Below are 20,645 nucleotides of genomic sequence, written 5' to 3'. Positions count from 1 at the left end.
ACAGGGGAAAAAGAAAAGGGAATTTCTGCAAACATCCCTGTGCAGCAGAGAAAGAAATACATTGCAGGATTTAAAATCCATATATAAGCTTTCAAAAATGTATTCAACAAAAAGTTGTCATCTAATATTTTTCCTAATATATAGGACTTTAAAATCTACAAATTATTTATTAGATCATTTATTCATATTTAGGACTATAAAATCTAAAATTTTCTGTATAAAATCTTTCCTGATATTTTGCCTAATATTTAGGACTTTAAATCAATTAAGATTTTTTTACAAACTACCTATTTTACTTGCATAAAGACTCAAATTTTAAAATATCGTATAATACATGACTTAGCATACACGTGCAATGCACGTGCCAAAAATTATAAGTTAGAGAAATAATTTTTATATGGAAGCCGCCTCTACTCCTCGTCCTGGCAATATCCGTCCCAAAATAACTGATGATGTCCATTGGAATATTAAATGAAAGGATCGACGAATTCAGAATTCTAATTCATGTGCTCATTTTATTCATCAGCTAACAGAAAAATTAAGTCATAGCTTGGCTGGTCGCACCATTGAAAGGTTCTCAGTGCAGGCTGAGCCGTTCATTAAACCATTCTGCCCCAAAAAGCTTCTACCTCTACTAATACTAAATCGCCACCGCGACAATGTCTTCCTCCTAGTGTGGAGAAATCAATTCTTCGGCATAGAACCGTGCTTCCTCCTTAAGTCTTCTGTCATGAATTGGAACTTGACCGTATGATGTTCTCTAAAGAAGTTGTTGAATGACTTTCCACTACTTGTGTACTAGAGTTAGTCGGATCTGCATCAAACTCACAACATATGAATCCATCCGATGCCAATTGGTCTTATTCAGATGAGTTGCAATACGTTGTCCTTTTGTTAGTTTATCGGTGTGGGTCACATCCTTCTCCCTAAAAATTCCAGGTTTTCTTTCCATGGCGAGTGAAGTTTTGCCCTTGTTGAGTCAGTAAGGCCAATCCAGCTTATGTGCTCCCCAGGCCTTTCACCATCTGCTTTTCCTCAAGAATGTGCGACTGCTCCCCCTCAGTAATCCAATTTTCCGAACTTTCCATTAATTTTACAACTTTCTCTAAATTTCTAGGAGTCCTCCCAGCCAACTAAAGGCGCAAAGGCTTTTGTGTTTGAATCTGTAACTTCTTTGGGGTCTATCACCATAGCCTTTTCCTGAAGCTATTACCTAGCCTTACAAACCACCTATTTTACTTGCATAATGGATTGCACGCACACGTCGGCCACCACTATCATGTCTAATGGAGCGAGAACTATGTGATGATGGTGCTCGAGAGGTAGGTCTCTCATTTCTCGGCACTCTTGCTTGTTGGCGCTGGTAGTGCAATTATTATCTCCTGGAGCGGGATAGGACGTGAACTTTATATTCTTAAGAGAGATAAGACAAAACAATGACAAACACATAAATATTTTAAATCATACAAACCTTGAAAGTTTTTCTATAAAGAAATTTAGTTTACCTAACTGACTTATTCAACACGAGAAGGCTGACACTGGATCAAGCACATCAACCTTATGTATTTCATGAAGCATCTATAAGCGCCGCTCAATACACTTATGGAACCCACACGTGATGAAATAAATTATACCGGTAGGAGTGACAACTCTAAAAAACACATGTTTGTAATTAAAATTCGTCAAATTCGTATACTACATGACTTGACATACATGTGCAGCGCACGTGTCGAGAATCTATCTATATATTTAAAATCACGAAGCACCTTGTATAAATGTCCTTCAAACCTTTTTACCCTTTAAAAAAAATTAGATTTCACTATAGGTTTTTTTTATATATATAATTCAGGCCATAGGTGGCACTCCCTTTTATTTGTAATTATATATAGACAAAGCATACACAGAGGGGGGTTAGGAAAAAAGAAACCTCTACCAAAATAGTTGCATAACAGGGGGAAAAACAGGGGAATTTCGGCGAAGTTCCCTGTGCAGCAGAGAAGAAAATACATTGTAGGATTTACAATCCATACATTAGCTTTCAAAAAAATGCATTCAACAAAAAATTATCATCTAATAATTTTTGTAATATATAGGAATTTGAAATCTACAAATTATTTATTACATCATTTCCTCGTATTTAGGACTTCAAAATCTACTAAAAAATCTAAAATTTTCTGTATAAAATCTTTCCAGATATTGTGCCTAATATTTAGGACTTTAAATCAATGATGAAATAGCTTGGCAAGCCCCTGTACTTGTCCATTTTTGTCATGCCGGTGTTCGTACTCACGAGTTTGCCAACTGAACCCTTAAGCTTGTTAAAACTCAGAATTATAAACCCTTTTCTCATCCGGTCATGGCGAGTGTAATACACCCAAGTACACATCGAATTCCACGTCTTCTTTTGATGATACATAGGAAATAAAATGTTAAAAATTAAATTAAATCAAATAGGCCATTTATACAAATTTTGGAAAACTTTAAGGAACAATTATCCATGTTTGCTCACAAATTAAGCACCAAGATCATCTCAAATAGCTGGAATCCTTCCCCTTTTGACCTGAAATTTCAACTACAAGTTCACAAACACAAACCCACAAACTTCAGTTACAACTTTGGATTAATTTCACAAATCTACAAGACCCATTTATTGTTCTTCAAGCTTCCTCAAGCTTATCAATGGAGTTTTTGAATCTTCTGATAGCCTTTTTAATACCCCTACTATCACCCTTCATGTTAACCCATATCAATAATGATTTGATTCAGATCTTTCCCTAAATGATGAAATTTCGATTGAAATCAATAGATTAGATGTGTCATTGGGCATAAATTGAAAGAAACGTTGAGATGCGCCAAGTTGAGTGTGGAGATAGGAGAATCTTGCACCAAAAATGGCATAACCCAGGCTATCCATGGCTACAAAGGACTGGACTTTGTTCTAGAAGAGGGAAGGAAGTGACAGATAGGGGAATCACGAAGAAGAAATTATAAGATTGAGTTGACGGTATTACAGATGTGATGTATTCTCTTGACTGCTTGGTGTTGAACTCCTTCAACCTCTATTTGAGAAAGTTATGCATCCCCTAGATAGAAGTTATGCTTGGTTCTATTGGCGGAGCTCGGATTTGGAAGAGCTTGGTGATGAATCTCAAAACGAGCTCTTACATGGTGTTTTAATGGTGGTGTTACGGTGGAGCTATAACGGTTGTTTTTGGTGGGAGGGCGGAGATGCGGCGGATGAAGAGGGATGGGTTGGATTTTTTTTTCTTTTTTCTTATTGTTATTTAATTTGTTTCTTCTGGATAAAATATGTTTTAACCAAATTTATTGCATTCACTCAGTTCTAAGAGTGTGACACCACACCCTACATCTGAGTCAGCAAAAAATGCCACATAAGTTCGGTCAATGGTCAGAGGGGTTTAAAATATTGAGTTTAACAAGTGTGAGGGTTCAATTAGCTAACTCGTATGTACTGACACCAGCATGACAAAAATGGACAAGTACAGGGGCCTTCCAAGCTATTCCGCCTAAATAAGTTAAGACTTTTTTTACAAACTACCTATTTTACTTGTATAAAGACTCAAATTTTACAATATCGTATACTACATGACTTAGTATACACCTGCAATGCACGTGCCAAAAATCATAAGTTATAGAAATAATTTCTATATGGACGCTGCCCCTACTCCTCGTTCTGTCAATATCCGTTGTAAGAGACTTGATGATCGCCATTTGAATATTAAATGAAAGGATCGACGAATTCGGATTTTTGATGCATCTGCTTGTTTTATTGATTGGCTGACAGAAATATTAGGTCATAGCTCGACAGTTGGCACCATTGAGTGGCTCTTAGTGCCGGCTGAGCCCTTCATTAACCCATTCTCCCCCAAAGCGTCTACTTCTTGCTAATTCTATGCCGCCACCACGACAATGTCTTCCACCTAGTTTGGAGAAATCAATTCCTCACCATAGAACCGAGCTTCCTCGTTTAGTCTTCTGTCATGAATTGGAACTTGACCGTATGAAGTTCTCTAAAGAAGAAGTTGAACGACTTTCCACAATTATCTACCACAGTCAGTTGGATCTACATCAAACTCACAACATATAAATCCATCATATGCCAATTTATCTTACTCAGATGAGTTGCATTACGTTTTCCTTTTGTTAGTTTATCAGTGAGGGTCACATCCTTCTCCCTAAAAATTCCAGGTTTTCTTTCCGTAGTGAGTGAAGTTTTCTCCTCGTTGAGTCAGTAAAGCCAAATCTAGCTTATGTGCTCACCAGGTCTTTCACCATCTGCTTTTCCTCGAGAATGTGTGACTGCTCACCCTCAGTAATCATATTGTCCGCTCTTCTCATTAATTTTACAGCTTTCTCTAAACAAGGAATTTCTAGGAGTCCTCCCAGCCGACTAAAGGCGCAAAGACTTTTGTGTTTGAATCAGGCTAAGGTGTGAGCAAGGGAAACTTATTTGGGGTCTATCACCATAGCCTTTTCCTTAAGCTATTACCTAGCCTTACAAACTACCTATTTTACTTGCATAATGATTTGCACGCACACTTCGGCCACCACCGTCATGTCTAATAGAGCGAGAACAATGCGATGATGGTGTTCGAGAGCAAGCCTCTCATTTCTCGGCACTCTTCCTTGTTGGCGCTGGTAGTGCAATTATTATCTCCCGGAGTGGGATAGGGCGTGAACTCTATATTCTTAAGAAAGACAAGACAAAACAATGACAAACATGTAAATATTTGAAATCAAGCAAACCTTGAAAGTGTTTCTATAAAGAAATTTAGTTTACTTAATTGACTTATTCAACATGAGGAGCCGACATTGAATCAAGCACATCAACCTTATGTATTTCATGAAGCATTTATAGGCGCCGCTCAATACACTTATGGAACCCACACGTGATGAAATAAATTATAATGTTAGGAGAGACAACTCGAAAAAACACATGTTTGTAATTAAAATTCTACAAATTCGTATACTACATGACTTGACATACATGTGCAGCGCACATGCCGAGAATCTGTCTATATATTTAAAATCCCGAAGCACCTTGTCTAAATGTCGTTCGAATCTTTTTACCCTTTAAAAAAATAGATTTCACTAAAGATTTTTTCTTGAATTTTTTATAATTCAGGCCATAGGTGGCACTCGCTTTTCTTTTTAATTATATATAGACAAAACATGCACAGAGGGGGTTAGGAAAAAAGAAACCTCTGGCAAAAGAGCTGCGTTACTAGGGGGAAAAAGGAGTAATTTCTGCTAACATCTCTGTGCAGCAGAGAAGAAAATACATTGCATGATTGACAATCCATATATCAGCTTTCAAAAAAAAATGTTTTCACCAAAAAATTGTCATCTAATAATTTTCCTAATATAGAGGACTTTAAAATCTACAAATTATTTATTACATCATTTCCTCATATTTAGGACTTCAAAATCTACTAAATAATCTAAAATTTTCTTTATAAAATCTTTCCTTATATTTTCCTTTATATTTAGGACTTTTTAAAAACTACCTATTTTACTTGCACAAAAACTCAAATTTTACAATATCCTATACTACATGAGTTAGATATGGATGCCGCCCCTACACCTCGTCCTAACAATATCTGTTGTAAAAGAATTGATGATCACCATTTTAAGATTAAATGACAGGATAGATGAATTGATGCATGTGATTGTTTTATAGCTAACAGAAAAATTAGGTCATAGCTCGGCTAGTCGCACCATTGAATAACTCTTAGTGAAAAATGAATCCTTCATTAAACCATTCTCCTCCAAAAGGTGTCTACTTCTGCTAATACTAAGTCGCCACCACGACAATGTCTTCCTCCTAGTGTAGAGAAAACAATTCCTCGGCATAGAAACGTGCTTCCGCCTTTAGTGTTCTGTCATGAATTGGAACTTGACAATATCAAGTTCTCTAAAGAAAAATTTGAACGAATTTCCACTACTTGTCTACTAGAGTCAGTCGGATCTGCATCAAACGCAAACATTTGAACCCATCGGATGCCAATTGGTCTTATTTGATTGCATTATGTTTTCCTTTTGTTAGTTTATCAGTGAGGGCCAAATCCTTCTCCCTAAAATTTCCTGGTTTTCTTTCCTTGGCAAGTGAAGTTTTGCCCTTGTTGAGTCAGTAAGGCCAAATCCAACTTATGTGCTCGCCAGGTCTTTCACTATCGGCTTTTCCTCGAGAATGTGAGACTGCTCACCCTCAGTAATCGTATTGTCAGCTCTCTTCATTAATTGTACAACTTTCTCTAAAATAGGAATTTCTAGGAGTCCTCCCAGCTGTCACAACCCAATTTAAGATCGCACAGGCACCTACCTTTCCCTTCTCAGTAGGCGAACCCTCAATCAAACAACACATCAACCAAGTAAAGACAATTCATTTAATCCAGTAAATATATCTATTAACAGTGGAATTGAACTTATTTAACAAACTTATGATTTAAAATGATTACAACAGTTAAATAAATACAGACTCATTCCGACTTCCCACGACCTGGTCTAGACTAGTACAAGAGCGACTAATGAAAATTTCAGAATGGAATACAACTCTAAGACTAATCCTCCATCCTGGAATGAAGTTGGAGGAGATCTTCGAGATAGGTACCGTGCATCTCCCAACGTATCTCAAACAATTACCTGAAACACTCTACACCCCAAAAGGGATGTAGCAAGAGCAGTATCAGTACAATCAACACGTACTAAGTAAGTATCATAGGCCGACAATGGTTAGAAACACATATCAGTAAAAGAATTCACAAATAAGCATGATAAACCACTAGATCAATACCATACATCTATTTACCACACGTTATAACATCAAGACTCTTAAATCATGCAAAACCCTTCTCTAATAGCCATCAATCAATTTCACAACAATCTTACGCTAGTCATATACCATTATGCCATTCGTTCTTAGCACAATAGTCTACTCATCATTAAGGTATTGCTTACTCTGCATTCTTTTGTAAGCCAAACATATAATTGATCCTACGAACGATCTAAGAGATAAATTAACAGGTTTAAGGCAACGAAAATCATAATTAGGTGTCACGACCCAAGCCCATGAGCCGTGACGAGTGCCCGACCACTACTGACCAAGCACTCCTATGCTTGTATCTACTTCTCACTGATTAACCTGGGCCCATACATAACTCATAATTGAACCTGATCGTTTGCTGTAAAGTTAACATAATAAGCTTCGCATCGGAACTCATAACCTGCACATCTATATAAACAATCATACGTGCCAAGGATAACAGTGTAGGCCGAGTGGGACACTACATATACTGTACAACAACATAAGAGCTGACATAGCTACACGACACTTCTACTATAACTGTCTACAGACCTCTATGGAATATAAACTGTAGAAAAGACAGGACAAGGCCCCTATCATACCAATATATCTACATATCAAGGTAGCATACCAAAAGAGCTGCAGCTCCGGACCAATGGAGCGCATTGACTGCTGCTGAGGGGAGGTCCTACTGGTCTGGATCATCTGGCTGGCTACCTGATCCTGCGTGCATGAACGCAGCGTCCACAAGGAAGGACGTCAGTACGAACAGTGTACTGAGTATCTAAGACATCAATAATATCATAATGAGAGACATGAAGCACAACATGAGGTAAAGAGATAACCTGTACATCTGATTGCCTCATAAGGCAGATACCATGCATGCTTAGCTTTCTTTAAAAAAACATTCCTTATATATATAAATAATAGTATTGCGGAACGTGCAGCCTGATCCATATATCATATCATCATCATTATATATATATAGCTGCGGAACGAACGGCCAGATCCATACCCATATATCCCACGTTCGGGACGATATCATAATATACCAACTGATTAGGTGGCTATGCGTATATAATGCCTCGCCCTTTTCCCATATCCCATATATATATATATATATATATATATATATATATATAATATAATATAATATAATATAATATAAGTAGCATGCATGAGAGCCCAAATAAAGGTTGTCACTTTAACAGAGTGACGTAAGGTCGGTAACCTCCGATTTATCTTATGGAACAATCATCATCGTTATACCTCACATCGAAGGAACAATTCATAAGGTGAGATCAACAATAATAATGAAATAAAAGAAATCATAAAATAAGCTCCATAGTCTCATAATGGCATCAATTCATAAGCTTTGGGATTTCTAGAAATAGGATCATCATCATCATCATTAAACACACTTCATCTTTAGCATTACAAAGACCTTGAGAACCATGAACTTCTAGCTTTTGGGACATAGGGACGTTATTGAACACATATACGAGATCATAAGAAAAGAGTCATGCCTTTGGAAAGAAAGGGACAAGCCTCAACATACCTTTTGGTCTCCTTAGCGATTCAACATTTATTTTCCAAGCTCACAAATCTACATATAGCCCATTCATACCATTGTTATGCTCAATGTCATATGCTCATCCTAAGTCTTTGATTTAATTCCATTTAAAGTCTGCCAAAATTCGGGCAGCATCTCCCCTATTTATATGCCTGGCCCGAAATCATAATTCAACAACCAACAACAATACCAGCATCGACAACATCATTACTAACACCATTATGTTTCATAAAACATCCCAAATGATGTTTTCCAACGTCCTCAATTAACAAACTTATTATATGACTGTTTAATGGTTTTACCTCTGTAAATAAGCCGAAACTAACATTAATAAGGAGAGATTCATACCTTATTCCCGCTAGTATTGCAATATCTTTATTTTCCACCTTGAATTTGAGCCAAGACTCATCGTTATACGATTTTATAGTCGCAACTATACACTGTCTGGACTAGAATTTGGGGATTATACTCGATTTACATTAACATTTGGTGTGTGGAAGTTGGTGGAGGATTCCAGAAATTTAGAGAAGTTTGGAGGATGTTTTGGAAGAGAAAATAAGGGGGTAACCCCTTTTTATAACGTTTTAAGCTCGGGTTGCATCGACCTAAAAATTGCTCAGTTCGTTCACGCTGAGTTAGCCCCTGGTCCTCTGCGCGTTAACGCCACTCCCTGGCACGTTCGCGCAGACCATTTTCCTGGCCTGCCCGCTCGACTTGTAAAATCCCTATCTCCTTACTCCGATACCGTATTGATGAGCTGTTTGTTGCGTTAGAAACTAGACCTCATGAACTTCACTTTAGGCTTTAGCTTTTCCTCAAAACTCCTCGTATACTAAAAGATATCCTCTCCTCAAATACGGCCAAAATTGTCCCAAATATTTTCTCCAAAGTCCAACAAGCTTAGGTTTCCTTAATTCACTTACTATCCTATCCTCCCATAGCTTATTATATGAACTAAACCTTCATGACCATAGGATAAACACATGCAATCATATTTATTCCCTTGAGGGCAACAACAAAGTCCATACCTGAAACGACCAACACTTACAAATTTCAACATACAGAACTACGGGGTGTAACATCAGGTACACGTCATCGCCTGCCAAGTTCTAATGGGTCCAATCCGAATCCAACAATCCTAAATAAAAACACCGAATGATCTCAATATAAGCCGTGATGCAATGCAGTACAATAATGTTTGAATGCAATGCAATGGCACGCAAATGTTGTGTACATATGTACTCCGGACGGAAATATCGACATCTCGGTAGCACAACCCAAGGTGACTCGCAAAGTCTAAGTGCCGCTCATCCCGGATATTTGCCTAGTAGACAGATGAGACCCCGATCTTTTCCCACGGGGGTTCTCATTGGCACCACCTTGGGGGACCCACGGAGTCCATGCATTCTCTTAATCCATGATTTCGGGACTAACATCGGATATCGAATTCTCACATCACTCTCATTTAAAAATAGAGCCCAACTCCTCACAGTGTTTAATCAAGTACCAATAGTGCATCAATAGTATATCATGAAGAATGAGAGTGAGTGCAATTCATATGTCTACATCAAGAATCAACTCGACATCACAAGTACCAACAATGTCTACGCCAACAACGTATCAATGTCACAAGCACCAACATGGGTACGCCAACAATATATCAATGTCACAAGTACCAACATGGGTACGCCAACAATATATCAGTATAACGATCAAGATGGAATAACTTACCAATCATCTTTTTAAGTCTTAGGAAACTGTGATACCCATTCTTGTAGTTTCTAGATGAGGGACTTTTAATAAGAATCACTAATAGGAAGAAATGAATGGGAGGAGTTGGAGGGATTACCTTTCCCAAGAATAATCTAACAAGTAGAATTCAAAAGGAGTGAGCTAATAACTAGGGGTCCGGTACGTTTCTGTAAAGCTTGGAGTGCCTTGTAATGTATTGAGATATTGAGGCAGAATTTTTGGCCTGGTTGCTACCGCGGCTTTCAGAGCACTGGGACGACGCCGTTACCGTGGTAAGAAAAATGTTGTGGTGGCAGGATGGAATGACAAGTACACTGCTTCAGCGGCATAGGATACCGCTGCGGCAACGACATGGCTACCGCTACAGCGGTATCGCTGAACTAGAATACTAAGAGGCATCAACCTCATTCTGTCCACTTCCGCTCCTTCTCAAAAATGAAAAACCTCTCCATTTTCCAACCCCATTCATTCCCCACTACAATATAACTCCAAAAAAAACTCCTTCTTTACTCCCCCACTCCAAACCCACGCTACACTTCTCACATCTCACCTGTATTCTCAAGGACAAGAGGAAGAGTTAGAAGGGCAATCTCACCTTCCATTCGCTTGCTTGAATCTCCAAAACAGAGGTAAGAAATCGTCACCCTCTATTTGAAGATAGATAGTAGACTTGAAATTCGGGAGATGATGCATATGAGATTCGAAATTTTTGACCCCAAAGTTGGGATTTTTGGGTTGTGGTTGATGAACCACTAGGACGAAAAGTAAGAGAAATTGGAACCATTTAATTGTTAGAATAAACTCCCTATCGAATGTAGCATAGTTATAACACTAATTTAGGCCACAAAACTTGAATATAGTAAAGGAATTTCCTTGAAGGAGATTTTTGAATTTTCTCAAAATCTGGGTTGGTTTGTTGTTAGAATAGTCCTTCAATAGAATTGAACTTCATGCATACTAGTTTCCTACTCGATTTGTGCTGGAAAACAAGTGTTTGAATCAAATTTTGGTGTTGAGAAGCTGGAACATTTTTGTGGGTTTCTAGGGATGACGATACCGCTTCAGTGGTTGGCTGACCGCTGTAGTGGTACCTCTGTATCGCTTGGTCTACCGCTTTAACGGTTCATTGGAATCTTTGCACATAACCGCTGTGGCGGTCTGTGGCTCGTTATGGCGGCACCGCTGACCGCTACAGCGACGCCATCAGATTCTGCAACTGACAGATTTAGTGATAGGGAAGGATTTCGATCGGGTCGTCAAGTTATTCTCTTCTAGAATGATACAAAACCGATAAGATAGGAACTTAACACATTCTAATTCTTTTGCAGGGAAGATGTCATAGAATCAAGAAGAAGATCAACAAGTTCAACACGAAGAGGAGATTCCTTCGTATGAGAAACTTCCAACTCTTGAAAGCAAGCGAATACACTTGCAACAGCTACCCATGTCCTTACTATTAGAGCGAAGCTTTGACATGACTAATGTGGACAAGAGGGCTCCAAATTTTCTTACCAAGTTAGAGCGAATCAAATGGAACTGCTTGGTTAAGGATCCCGGGCTCTGCAATGAGACTTGGGTGAGAGCATTTTACGCCATGCTGCCTGCGGTGGACTAGAATTCTCCCAATATAGATATTTTCATTCGGCATACTATGGTGAGAGTGGGGCCAAAGGCAATCAATAGGGTGTACAAGCTTGAAAACCATCCAGAGGCAGCGGAGCAGGATTCAAGGTGGTTGGATTCAGTGCTGGTTCACGAGAGCGAGTTGAAACATGCTATTTGGGTTGAGGGAAAGGTACGGGCAAGTATTTTATTACGGGGGCTAAAATGTGGTTGAATATTGTTTCCCGTAGGGTTTGGCCGTCGAAGAATGTTCGGGATATGACCTTCCCTCGTGCCATGGTTGTTCCTTATGTCCTTACGGACATTCTTGTTAATATAGGTGCTTAGGTTGTTTATGAGTGGAAGGAGTTCTTGAAGGACGGGGGTGCCAGCTTAATGTTTCCATCATTAATCACTCCGCTATGCAAGAGGTTTAAGGTGCCGAGAGAGAAGGAGATGGATGAGTGGGTTCCTAGTGATAATCTATTTCACCCACTTCTAGTAAAGGGCTGGGGTACTGCTGTTGTTAGTAGAGAGGGTAGGAAGAAGAGGAAGGTTAGCAAGGCTTCAAAGGGAGGCAGTAGAACCGAGGATGATGATGAGGCCAGGGTCGAGGGTTGTCAGGAGACCGGGGCTGCGGTTTCCTGCCTTCAGAGACCATTTGAGCGCATAGACTCACACTTTGATGAGATAGTAGGTATGTTCCAGAAATTGCCTATGTTCTCCGAGGGTTCTAGTTCATCGAGGGATGCTGCAGCATTTGTCACAAGAGATGATATGAAGGGTTACTTTGAGACCCAAAAGACTATGGGCGAGTCACTATCTTTCTGGTAGACAGTCTACTCTACTTTGTCCACTGACCATAGAAAAATTCGGGAGGATTTCGATGCTGAGGTAGCCAAGAAAAGATCTCGGGATAGGGTGTACATCCAGTCTTGGAGAGGAGTTAAGGAAGTGTGGGGTACCATGTGTCCCGGTGTGCCGATCCCCGTATGAGATGAGGATGACTCTAATAGGTATTCCTTCCTGATGATGCCCCGAGAGGTTGGTGGTATAGCTGGACAGGTGGAGGTAGTTGGCAGCTCGGACGATGATGACGCCATGAGTAAGATAGATAATTAGAGACTTCCCTTACCTTTTAGATGGTGTATGGTTGCCCATGTCGAGCTTTGCTGTTTAGACAATTTGTTTTGTTTTGTTTTGTTTGTTTGCTTGGATTTTCCCCTTTCTGGATAATTTCGTTTTGGCTGTGGTTAGCCTTGTTTGGGCTTAATGTTCAGATATTTTTTGTCGAATGTTGGACTATTTGGTTTCTTGTTTTGATGATGGTAATTGTGTTTGTAGTAATAACTTGAGTGATCCTTGCCCTTGTCAGGCTTGTCTCTATATCACTGATGGTTTGGGTTTGCTATTTTTTTTATCTAGTTTGTTGAATGGCGTAAACAGGGAAAGTCAGCTGAAAATAGGGGAGGGGTTTCAGGTCTCTGAATCTTGCAATGTCACTTCGGCGGTCTCTCAGACCGCTATGGCGGTCCCGCTTCTGTGGTAGGGAGGCCGCAGGAGCGGTCGAAGGAAACAAAGGGTATTGCTTCAGCGGTGGTCTACCGCTGCAGCGGTGGACTGATCGCTAGGGTGAAATAACTAGCAGTAACATTATACTATGCTCGGAATACTTTAGCAACTAAAATTTAACTCAAACATACCTAACACATCCTAGATCTGATCCCGAAATACTAGTTGATTTCGCGCGTAGATACCTATTGGAATCGTCTAGATACCAATTTGATCGAAATAGCATGAGTTGAAAGAAAGAAGGGAAATTTCCTAAATGCCCTATAGCCTCCCGTGGATGGGTACGGATGTCTACGTACCATTCCACGAGACTCTACTAGACATTGCTCTTGGACTTGTGAGACCGGTAACCTAGGCTCTAATACCAACTGTAACGACCCAATTTAGGATCGCGCGGGCACCTACCTTTCCCTCCTTAGTAGGCGAGCCCTCAATCAAATAACACATCAACCAAGTAAAGACAATTCATTTAATCCAGTAACTACATTTATTAACAGCGGAATTCAATTTATTTGATACACTTAAGATTGAAAATGATTACAACAGTTAAATGAATACAAACTCATTCTAACTTCCAACGACCTAGTCTAGACTAGTACAAGAGCGACTAATGAAAATTTCAGAATGGAATACAACTCTAAGACTAATCCTCCATCCTGGAATGAAGTGGGAGGAAATCTTCAAGATAGGTACCGTGCATCTCCCAACGTATCTCAAACAATCACCTGAAACACTCTACACCCTAAAAGGAATGTAACAAGAGCAGTATCAGTACAATTAACGCGTATTGAGTAAGTATCATAGGCCGACAATGGTTAGAAACACATATCAGTAAAAGAATTCACAAATAAGAAGGATAAACCACTAGATCAATACCATACATCTATTTACCGCACGCTATAACATCAAGACTCTTAAATCTTCCAAAACCCTTCTCTAATAGCCATCAATCAATTTCACAACAATCTTACGCTAGTCATATACCAGTATGCCATTCGTTCTTAGCACAAGAGTCTACTCATCATTAAGGTATTCCTTACTCTACATTCTTTTGTATGCCAAACATATAACTGATCCTACGAACGATCTAAGAGATAAATTAACAGGTGTAAGGCAACCAAAATCGTAATTAGGTACACGCCATCGCCTAAGTAGAAAATCTAAACCTAATTATGCCAAGTTTCAATGGGTCCAATCTGAATCCAACATCATAAGTAAAAACACCGAATCATCTCAATATAAGCTGTGATGCAATGCAATGCAATAATGTATAAATGCAATGCAATTCCATGCAAATGTTGTGTACACATGTACTCCGGACGGAAATATCAACATCTCGTTAGCACAACCTAAGGTGACTCGCGAAGTCTAAGTGCCACTCATCTGAATCTTTACCCAACAGACAGACGAGACCCGGATCTTTGCCCATGGGGGTTCTCACCGGCACCACGGTGGGGACCTGCGGAGTTCATGCACTCTCTCAATCCACGATTCTGGGACTAACATCGGATATCGAACTCTCACATCACTCATTTAAAAATCGAGCGCAGCTCATCACAGTGTTTCATCAAGTACTAATAGTGTATCAACAGTGTATCATGAAGAATGAGAGCGAGTGCAATGCATATGTCAACCTCGAGAATCAACTCAATATCGCAAGTACCAATAATGGGTCCTCCAACAACGTATCAATGTACAAGTACCAACATGGGTACGCCAACAATATATCAATGTCAAAAGTACCAACATGGATACGCCAACAATATATCAGTATCACAATCAAGATGGATTAACAGATTACAGTATCTACTAACAACACGTGCCATCAAACCAACACAATAGTACAATTAAGTCACAACACAACATAATGCTACCACTTTCCCTTTTACTGCCTATCAATCATTACTATATGATAATTTAACCTTCTACTTACATGACATCACTACTACCAATCTAGAATTAATTCACAATAATTGGTACATTTTATCCGTCCAATATCGATTAGGTCCACTATAATAACATAGCACAATCTAGGAGCATCTTACATAAATTTGTCACTCAAACCATAGAAAAGTATGAATCAACCGTTCCTTCCAAGTCACATAGCAACCACCGATTCCCAAGGAAACCAATTCAAAACATCCTAAGGAATCTACAGGCTACAAGCCCGAACACACAAATCACACGGCAATACCATCCTATGGATCCATCCCCAATATACAACTCCTACATATCCATTCTCCATTCCTTCTAATACATGAATATGGAAAAATAACCAGAGTTTACCAAAAATGAAAGATGTAACCTACCTCAAGGCCGAGCGGGTGCCACGAGCATTCGTTGATTCTTCAATTCGTTCACCACATTGTAGTCCATACGAAAGAACTCGATCCCATCATGAGACCTAAAATAGGCATCACCGTTAGAACTCTTATAAAAGACCTCGAATTGATAAGGTGAATTTGGGAACTTAGCCTATCTCTAGATTTCATTCATAACGATACTAGGTGATTTATCAACCTCCTTTGATGAATAAGGTCAACTATTTTAAGCCATTAGCTAGGTAAAGTTACCATTTTTAATCTTATCTTTGAGAAATCCATTTTCAAGATTCATGGGAAAGATCCATTTATAATCTCATAAAGAAATGTGAAACTAAGTTGTAACCATTTTAGAGTGATGAACAAGAGGAAATAACTCAATGAAATCCATATGAAGAACAGTTTACCAATCATATTTTTAAGTCTTAGGAAATTGTGATACCCATTCTTGTGGTTTCTCGATGAGGGACTCCTAATAAGAATCACTAGTAGAAAGAAATTAATGGGAGGAGTTAGAGGGATTACCTTTCCCAAGAAGATATCAATTTTGGCTCCATAAAGTCTCTAAGGTTGGCTAGACTCATTAGGGTTTTGGAAAATGAGGTCAATTCCCGAAATGTCACTTAAATAGGGGAAAATCACTGCTCGTAACCGCTCTGGCAGTTTGAGACGCCGCTCCAGCGGTACCGTTACTACGACTGAGGCGCAGCTGGCGCGATCCGTGAAGGAAATCAACTACACTACTTCTGCAGTAAGCCAACCATTGTTGCGCCACCGTTAGGGTAGCATGAAGGATAGTGCAGTGGTACCCTTGAGCCCACGTGGTCCGGATCCAATTTTTACACGCAACTCGTACGATTTCCTGATCAAGTTAAGGGTTTTCCAGAGATGCAAGAAGGACCAAGTAAGTATCAAGGAGTCAGCATCGCGAATATTTCAAAAATCACGATAACGACAGAACGGGTCATTACACCAGCTCGCTAAAGGCGCAAAGGCTTTTGAATTTAAACCAACCTATGGGGTGAGCAAGGGCAACTTCTTTGGGGTCTATCACCATATCCTTTTCCTTAAGTTATCACCTAGCCTTACATACTATCTATTTTACTTGCATAATGGTTTGCAAGCACGCGTCAGACACAACTGTCATCTCTAATGGAGCGAGAATGATGTGATGCTGGTGCTCGATTGGTAGGTCTCTCATTTCTCGGCTCTCTTACGTGTTGCACTAGTTGTACAATTACTATCTCCTAAAGCGGGTTAGGGAGTGAACACGATATTCTTAAGAAAGATAAAAGAAAAAAATGAAAAACACATAAATATTTGAAATCAAGAAATCTTGAAAGTTTTTCTATAACGAAATTTAGCTTACCTAACTGACTTATTCAACATAAAGAGGCCGACACTGAATTAAGCATATCAATGTTATGTATTTTATGAAGCATTTATAGGCGCCGCTCACTGCACTTATGGACCCCACATGTGATGAAATAAATTATACCATTAGGAGAGACAACACTGATAAACACAAGGTTGAAATTCAAATTCAAACACTACATGACTGGACATACACCTACAACGCCCGTGCTGAGAATCTGTCTATATGTTATTTAAAATCACGAAGCACATTATCTAAATGTAGTTCAGGCTTTTTTACCTTAAAAAATAGATTTCACTATAGAATTTTATGTTATAATTCACGCCATAGGTGGCATTCCCTTATATTTGTAATTATAAATAGATAAACCAAAGAGTGGGGCTAGGAAAAAAATAACCTCTGTCAAAAGAGTTGCGCAATAGGGGAGAAAACAAGGGAATATTTCTTCGAACATGCTTGTGCAGCAATGTAATGACCTGTCATTACGGGTAATTCCGGCCTTTCCCTAACAATCCTCGTAAAGGGTCGCATCGATGATTTTTTAAAAGCTTCTAGTTGAATGTCTACCTTAGACCGTGTTAGAAAGAAATTTTGGAATTTTCTGAATTCATTTAACCGCCTCGGTGGTCTGGGAGCCGTCATGGGGATCTCGCTATGGTGAGAGGCTGTCCGCCATAGCGAACCCTAGAGATTTTAAGTAAGTCCTCCACGGCAGGACTCTTGAGCGTCATAGCGCTTCCACCATGGCAATCATCCTTTCGCCACGACGGAATAGCGTGACCAGAAATTCTATTTTTTGCCCAACTTCAAAAATTTTGTTCCATTTCCAAAACTTATGTTCTAGGTCTAAAAGGGGAAAGTTTCCAAGGCATCTTGTGAGGTTCACCATTGGGGGTAAATCTTCTTCCTCTATCTTGCTCTTTCGTTTTAGTAAAGTCCCTTAGGCTGTTAATGGGGGAAAGGGTTGGGAAAGAGGGATATATGAACCTTAGATTATTTAACAATCTTTATCTGGGTTAAGTTAATTACTCATTTCTTATACTTAAACAAGGGGTTACTAAATTCTAGGCTTGAATCTTCACTTTCGATTCTAGAATCAATCCATGATTTAAGGTTCTTCTAAATTAGGGATTTTGGTCCATATGTTGAAATTAAGGAACAATTTAAGATTAGAACTTCTAATAAATAGGATAATGACAAGTGTGATATTGGGTAGTGTATTTCCATCCTAAATTTCTCGTTTTTCCCTTATGTTCCGTTTGAGGTATTTTGGGTATTTTAATTAGCCTTTCCCCAAATAGATTCTTCTTCCGATTAGTTGGGTGTTGTGTATTTTACTTACTTAGTAAATGGTGTTTATTAGACTACCCTCGCTCTAAGGCATTTGGCTACAGAAGGCGCAAGTGGAGTAGTTGGTGGTTCTTGTTCGGCATTTGAGGTAGGTTATGACTTACTTAGTTAGACTTTGATTAGTGAAATGCATGTGTAGTAGAATTGACAGGAGAAAGCATGATTAGGTCTTTAGACGCGATGTTGGGATATATATACTCTTTGGTTGGTATAACTTCTAATTATGTGGGTTTTTTGCTGTTACTTTACGCATTGAATCATGAGGTGTATATGTTATATTTGGAAGGAAAGGGTTGATATAGACTCTTTATGTTGATTGAGGTGGTTTTATTCATTCATTCCATGGATGAATTGATTTATTTAAGACCTGTTGTGGCATTTGGCTCTGTGATTTCGTACTTTCATTGGCATATTTCATTGAATTACCATATTTGCATTTATTCACTCATTCATGGTTCGGATATAGTGGATGAAATAATTAAGATGATTTAGAAAGGAACTATGACACCTCTGAGGTAACTATGGTATATGGCTCCGTGTCCAAGGTGCTTGTCGGAATGGAGGGTGTGTGAATCCGGGTCCGAGGCTCTTTCCGGATGGATACATGGACACCATGGGTCCCTCGCGGGTCATGAAAATTGTGTGAGCAATGCCTTTAGCATGTGTGTACGGGGGAGTTACTTATCATTGTTGCACTGTATATGACATCATCCTATTTATATTATTTGATCTATCGTGTCTTGTTGTGCCTATCTGTTTATCTTATAAATCTATTATTTGTTCTAGCGAGATTGTGAATTAGTGGTCCCACCTAGGTTTGGGTCGATGCAGGAATTATTGATTGTTAATTTATCGAGACTTGGAAGACCGATGGTTTAGGAACTTCACCTTAGGTTATGACGGGTTATTATACGACTAGCTCCCTATTTTCGTTTATTCTCTCCGGTGTTGTGGTATCGAGAGCGATAAGTGTGTGTTTGAGTGTGTGTGTGCGTGTGTTATTAGTTTGATTCTGGTTCCCGCACTTGTTCTAGGAGAACTTGGCATACCTGGGCGTAGATGGTTTCATTATAGGCTAGGAATTATGAATGTGTGGATAATTGTACCTGCCTGCTTATCTTGACTGATTCTATACTCGTATGCGTGAACTAATCTTAGTCAGCCTATTATTCTTACCAGTACATGTGGTGTACTGATACTACTCTTGCTACACCCCTTCCAGGTTATAGATGTGTTTCAGGTTAGTGCTCGAGGTTTCAGTAGCTGGCGTTAACGGATGTCATCCTAAAGCTTCCTGTATATTTTCATTCTAAAAACAGAAGTTATATTATCTTATTGTGGTCATTTCTTGTGTTGTAGAAACACTTGTACAAGTCTAGACCCGATTTTGGGGAAGTCTATTTAATAATTGAGGTGACTTTTATACTTCTTTCTTAACGTCAATGATTTACTTGTTATTTAATTGTTGAATGTATTCATAGCTGCTAGTTGTGAAGGGTTCGCCGACCAAAGGGGGGATAAGGTAGGTGCCCGTACGATCTGTAATTTGGGTCGTTACATGCAGAGAAGAAAATACATTGCAGGATTTGCAATCCTATATTAGCTTTTAGAAAAATGTATTGAATAAAAAATTGTAATCTAATAAATTTCCTAATATATTGGACTTTAAAATCTACAAATTATTTATTACATCATTTCCTCAGATTTAGGACTTCAAAATCTAATTAAAAATCTAAAATTTTCTTTATAAAATCATTCATGATATTGTGCCTAATATTTAAGACTTTAAATCAATTAAGAAATTTTTTCAAACTACCTATTTTACTTACACAAAGCCTCAAATTTTACAATATCATATACTACATGACTTAGCATAAACGGGCAACGCATGTGCTGAAAATTATAAGTTAGAGAATTAATTTCTATATGGACACTGCCCCTACTCCTCATCCTGGCAATATCCGTCGCAAGAGAATTGATGATCACCATTTGAAGATTGAATGAAAGGATGGACAAATTCGGATTTCTGATGCATGTGTTCATTTTATTGATTGTCTAATAGAAATATTAGGTCATAGTTGGGCTGGTCGCACCATTGGATTTCTCTTAGTGCTGGCTGAGCCCTTCATTAAACCCTTGTCCCCTAAAAAGCATCTAAATCCGCAAATACTAAGTTGCCACCAGTACAATGTCTTCCTCCTTGGGTGGCGAATTCAATTCCTTGGCATAGAACCGTTCTTCCTCATTTAGTCTTCTGTCATGAATTAGAACTTGACC

General features: G+C 38.9%; 1 long non-coding RNA gene across 1 annotated transcript; it reads left to right on the top strand.

Moving 5' to 3' along the window:
• Positions 1-17,438: 17,438 nt before the first annotated feature.
• LOC132633386 (uncharacterized) lies at positions 17,439-19,797 on the top strand. Its single transcript, XR_009579645.1, has 3 exons — positions 17,439-17,912; positions 18,382-18,456; positions 19,591-19,797. It is a non-coding gene; the product is annotated as an uncharacterized LOC132633386 (long non-coding RNA).
• The last annotated feature ends 848 nt before the right edge of the window (positions 19,798-20,645 follow it).

Source organism: Lycium barbarum, chromosome 1, assembly GCF_019175385.1.
Source record: "Lycium barbarum isolate Lr01 chromosome 1, ASM1917538v2, whole genome shotgun sequence".
NCBI lineage: Eukaryota > Viridiplantae > Streptophyta > Magnoliopsida > Solanales > Solanaceae > Lycium > Lycium barbarum.
The sequence above is the reverse complement of the archived record's forward strand: the minus strand, read 5'-3'. Positions and strand labels throughout refer to the sequence as shown.